Below are 6,201 nucleotides of genomic sequence, written 5' to 3'. Positions count from 1 at the left end.
CTATTTCTTAAATTTTTCTGAAATAATTCACTAGTGCCATAGAGTCTGATACTGGAATATATTTTGCCAAGAGATAATATTATATACCCTCAATAGCCTTTTGGAGTATAGATTTATTTACTATTTTACAGCTTAATTGTGTCATTGTCTCTCACACACCCAATGTATTCTATTTTGTTGTCCTTGTCCACAATCACCTCTGCCACGTCTGTCTCTCTTGTGCTGTCTGTCATGGCTCACCCCTCACTTTGCATTAAGCTACACACCATCCCCACTTTATATTATTGAATTAAAATATGGGTCAGACTTTGAAAACTAACTGAGCCTACCTCTGTGGGAAGCGTTCTATACACCCCTGGTCCCAGCAAACTGAAAAGAGCACGCCATTACTGGGTGCTCCTAGCTAACATGTATACTGCTGATGCCTTCGATGTTGATGTTGTCGAGGCACTTTGAGTGCCTGCCTAGACAGGGGTGGCAGGGAATGAGATTGCTGTTATGTTGGCAGTGCCCTGTGGCACTGAGCAGTGATCGAGAGGTCTGTCTGGCCAGACGGGGGGGAAGACTATTGGATTGGTTGGCTGTCGGACATGTTGAGAAATTTGGGCAACATTTTTATGAGGTTAGCCGCCAAACAATTAATGGGGGATACGCATTCTTAAAACGACTCTGCCGCATTAAACAAGAAAAGTAGTTAATTTGATCATAGTTGGCAGCTTTTTGTTCTGAACTAAGACTTCTACGGTATTCCCAGAGTAATTCATCTTCATAAGAATTAGCCTCAAAGCCAGGGAACGCTTCAGCTCCTGCCCTTTGAGAAAGGCTTCTGCAGTACACAGACGAGACTGCACCAGGCACAGAGTCGGTGGACAATGGCAGCTGGAGTCATCTGATAACAGTTTGGCAACACCGTGCTAACCTTTAGGATTTTACAATGAGCCTTTGCCATGCCAAACACGAAAGAGAGGGTGAGGCCAACAAAGAGATGGTCTAAGTGGCATGTGTAGACATGACCTCACCCCCGCCTCCCCACCCTGCCCACATAAACACAGTGTGACATTGTGTGTGTGTGTGAGTGTGGTGTGGGTACCGCTCTGCATGACCTGGGCCATCTGGACTGTATTGTTACACAACTGTGGCATGTGGGCGTTCAGCCATGTGGACAGCGATCTGCCTTCGGGGGACTGTGACACCCAGTAGATGTGTCAGACGAGGAGCTCAGAGGTGTGAGAGCTATCAGAGAGGCCTGGCCCACCAGAATGCCCCACACTGGAACCAAGAGAGCTGGATCACTTCCTGCTGGTCTAGCTGAGTATCTTCTTCTGACTCAATTGTATTCTACACTAAAACAAAGATATGGGTGCTACTATACACGGAACCATTAGAAGATGGAGGAACCTTCTGAAAATAAGTTTTTGAAAACAAACCCTTATGTTCCAAAATCTATCGTTCTGCTCTTTGGAACCCTAAGTTCTAGGTTCTATCTGAACGGAAAAGGCTGCAATTCTGAACTTTTGGTATATGGTACCTTTTGATTGTAAACTGTGTCCAGGAGGAAGCGTTTGGCACAGACAGCACACTTTAAGATGAATGTAACAGTGTTATACGACTAATTCTGTTTTATTATAGTACAGCAAATATAATCTTTTGCAGGATTTATGTAGATTTCCTCAAATCAGAGCTTAAGCACAAATCTCCATAAAGCCTTCCTCACAGAGCCCACAGGCAACATCATTCCTTCTCCTTAAACATTTGTGCTCAGAGTTTAAACAAGAGCTCTGAACAGAGATCCATCTCCACAAACCTAACAGAGGCATCTGTTTTCACAATACAACATATTGCTAAAAGTGCAATCTGTCTTTCTAGTCCCCAATGGGCAAGAAGATAAACAAACAGCTGATGTGCAACGACACACACACACATACCGACACCCCGTCAAATGAAAAGACACATACATAAACATGTAAACCTACCAGACATACACAGCCTTGGGCCTGTTCACATAAAAACTCACAAAGCCAAACACACAGTGAACGTTTCCTTTGTACTTCAAGTACTTCATGTTTAACTTACTCCAAAATTACAGACTTGATTATCTTGGACTCCTGGTCTCTGGAGTTGGCATTCAAAGGTACATTCAATTGTAAGTTTGTATCAGGCTCCTTTCACCCAGTGTCAATCATATCAATCATACTGCAACTTAACAGCAACTATCTCATCTGTATTTCTACATAGTTCTGGTAAATCGTACTGTGTAACACAGGACACAGTGGAGGTGAACACAAACCAGGAAGTGTGAAAGAGAGAAAGACGTAGTGTGTGTGTGTGTTTGCAGTTGTTCATCTCCAGAGCCCTCTTACATTTTTCATTTCATGGTAGAATGCAAATTGGGTACGCAGGCAGTGAACAAGGCTAAATATTCATCAAGCCTCGCAGACAAGACCCAGTCAAAACAACATAGGGCAATGAGCTGCAACAAAAGGTGACGAAATGAGGATGGGTTACTAAGGAGAGAGAGAGAGAGACAAGGTGTGTGTGTGTACGTCTGTGAGGGTGCATGTGGGGGGATGGGGGTGTAGAGTTCAGCAGGGTCCCCCATTTTTTTCTTTCATCTGAACACTTAATTACTTCAGCAAGCGAATCTTTCACTTCATAAAAATCTATTAAATTGGGCTGTCAGGTCGTAAGCAGACGGTGATTTAGATAGCTGGAGCACTGCCCTAGTGTTTCTCCTCCGCTTAGCCAACACATATTTAATGTGTCTTGCAACTACTGCATTTGCCACCACACAAACCTTGAATTTATTGAGATGATCAATTCAAATTTTCAGTTTACTATCCCAAACCAGACTTTTTACAGTTTTGCCACGTATGTTGCAGGGTGTTGATGAAATATAATTTGAGTCATTTTGTCTTGCCAACGGTAACAAAATACATTCAAACAGACCAGGTGACCTACAAATGTTGGGAAACATTTAAATACACATAAATCAAAGGATTCAACATCATCTTGAAAGCATTCATGAAAGCATCATCAAGCACCTAATGGCATACAGTTTCAAAACAAACTGTTGCTCTTTCGCTGCCACCAGAGTGCAGCAATGCACAACATTAAGATTCAACTTGTCAGGCGTAGTTGACATTTTTTTCATCAGATTTTTCAAAGAATTCAAAACCACGATTGGTTAAGTATGCCTAAGTGCTGTTGTCTGTTTCAATTCTGTCTGCTGTATTTATAGAGCTTGATGTCACAGAGAAGGATATCTTAGTTTTCTGTTAAAGCTGAGAGCAGGTCATAAATAATGGAAACAAATATATATATGTTTTGTAGGTTTCTCCTAAAACTTGACATGGCCGTTTATGACCTTTAAAACCACTCCTAAGAAACCAGAGAGAGAGAGAGAGAGAGAGCAAATATCATATGTGTGTGTGTGTAAGAGAGAGAGAGAGAGAGAGAGAGAGAGAGACAGACAGAGGACATGCATTTACAGACATTCTGTGAGATCTTAACAGTAATGACAGACACACAACAAGTGTAATCTGCTCCCTCCCTCCCTCCCTCCGGCCTGCAGCCACAGACAGCATGTCACAGAAGCAACAGACACTTTAGACCCTTCTGTAATCCAAGGGTTATGATTGTACATTAAAACAAGCCCAGGATTTGTTGCTCTATTCCAGTTGTACCACATGTTGCATCACTACAACTGGCACCACACTGAGCTATAAATAACTGAGATGAGTACCAGTAGGTGGTGGGGGTTCTGACAGAGACAGACAAGCTTGGTTCATTGCAATGCTGCTCACATGCAGATTGACTATGGCTTCCACAGCAATTCTGTGTAGGCAGCAGTAGTCACAAAGCAAGAAAGTAATGTGGCAGGTGGGCATAATGCTTGAAGTTAAATAAATGGAGGGAATGCATTAACTACACAATCAATGAGATACTTTTCTGTCCTTAAAACCAGTGACAAAAGTGGTGCTCTCTTTCACTGCTTTAACAGTCGTAATTTCGCTAGAAAATTGCAGGGGAAACAGCAGCAGGGAAGACGGGCACAACAACAGCAGCGGCAGCAGCAATGTAAAATAGGTCGAGCAGAGCTGCGTTCATTACCGCTGTGTTCTCAGAGGGAGTATCGCTCTCAAGGTCCTCTCAGGGGAAACATGAAAACTGTCTGGGAGGAAACAGCTGCAGCAGAAGATATCCAGGGAAAAACAGAACAATGACAAGACATAAAACCCTTAAAGTATCTGTGTGTGTTTTTCCATGTCTAGACCCTTCTGTGTGTCTGGCATCTCCCTCTTCAGCCCAGCATCTCACCAAGCCCTGCAGGCCTGCTGACTGCTGTATAGGTCCAGGGGGACCCATCTGTCAGTTTAAAGCTGGTGTGGAAACACACAAAAGCATTCATGACACAGCCAGCAGGGGTGTTTCTTGCTTGTTGCTGTCATCATCATCATCATCATCATCATCACAGGTCTTTACCAGGCTGAGGCCGGAGGACTGGAATACACGTTCTGTATTTTCATCCAAACTACAGTCATTACATTGTACACAATAGTACCTCCCTTTCTACCTCAACCCTCCCTCCCTTCCTTTCTGCTCTCCAGTGCCCCTTTTAACAAGCACCCTGTGTTCCTACAAATGCCAACCCTCCCCAGAACACACGTTTCTCTGCATCCCTACTCACATCCTCTCTCTCTCTCTCTCTTTCTCTCCTCCCCTCTCTCTCTCTCTCTCTCTCTGCCAGAATGTCTTAGTTCTCCCTCCCCCTTCCAGTACAGGACAGCATTAGCATGGTGATCACAGTGCTTTGTCAGAAGCCTTGCAGCCAGGGCTGCAGGATCAGCCCACACCATCTAAGCTGCAGAGGACACAACATGGCAGGAACAGAGAGAGAGACATGTTGATAGATATTGGAGGGCAAGAGAGATAAAGAAAGACCCTAACCCATACATTTGAAAGGCAAATAGCACATGTGACTCAAAGAGCACTTTGTTTCTTTGGTCATATCAGTCAGACGACCTGAGACTCTTTTACAACCAGTGTTGTGAGGTGCATCTACGACACAAATAATCACAACTGAGGTCCAGATGATGTGCAGTAAACTCAACCAACTCTAACAGACAGAACAGCAGTAGATAAACGTGCACACCAAAACAGGTAGCTGTAGGCTTTTATCATGTTTAAATATGAAAAAGAACACAGCTTCAAGTGTATTGTAAATATGACAGCTGCCTGGCTAAAACTAACATGTATGTTTAATGAAACAGATGCAGGTTTTTTCTTCTTTTATAATTCCTCCTGCATGTGTCCCCTCTGTTCTGTTTTCTGCACAGCAGACTGAGGATACTGGAGACTGACGGTACTGCAGACTGATAGTACTGCAGACTGATGGTACTGCAGACTGATTATACTGCAGACTGACGGTACTGCAGACTGAAGATACTGTAAAGAACAGAGGTCCCACCAGCAGTAACGGCTCCAGGATCAAACTCATTGGCTCAGAAACACAACGTATAATTAACATTTCTCATACCCTAAAACCAGTATCTCCACAATGGGTCTTGAACTGTATATTCATGCACACAAATACAAACCAGGCCACGCATACAATTAGATACATAAATAGTCATTAATTGAAGTCGAGAAAGTAAGACGACCATCAACTCTAAACACGTTCCACAAGGTCACATAGTCATTGGCTGTCGTTCCCATGTTTGAGAGGAAAGCTGGATCCTGGTTTTATTTGCATCAAGTTACAGAAATAATCTGATGGTCGGGAGGGGGAGAGTGGCGTGCGGCCTTGTAAAAAAGAATCCAGCTGCATATTAAATGTGCTCAGGCGTTTCATGGCCTGTCAGCCCTGACCTGATTTGTGATGCACAAAAGACACACAGTCTTAGTTACTCGCACATGCACACACGTGCCCTCCCATCAACATATGAACGGGCACACACACACGCAAACACAAATGCATGTACTTGGAGGCATGCACGACTGCAAACGCATACACCCACAGTGCCAGTCAAGGCAGCTATCAGCGGAGTCCCCCCCTGTGGGGAGTCCTTAAGACATCTCCATCATCTCCGCTGAAGTCAGAAGACATGAACACTGCAAGGAACAGCCTCAAACGCTCAAACACATGCACACAGACAGACACGACAAATACAGCAAAACAGGGTTGTTCTTTGCATGGTGAAA

The sequence above is a fragment of the Hypomesus transpacificus genome, chromosome 11, assembly GCF_021917145.1.
Source record: "Hypomesus transpacificus isolate Combined female chromosome 11, fHypTra1, whole genome shotgun sequence".
Taxonomy (NCBI): Eukaryota; Metazoa; Chordata; class Actinopteri; order Osmeriformes; family Osmeridae; genus Hypomesus; species Hypomesus transpacificus.
The sequence above is the reverse complement of the archived record's forward strand: the minus strand, read 5'-3'. Positions refer to the sequence as shown.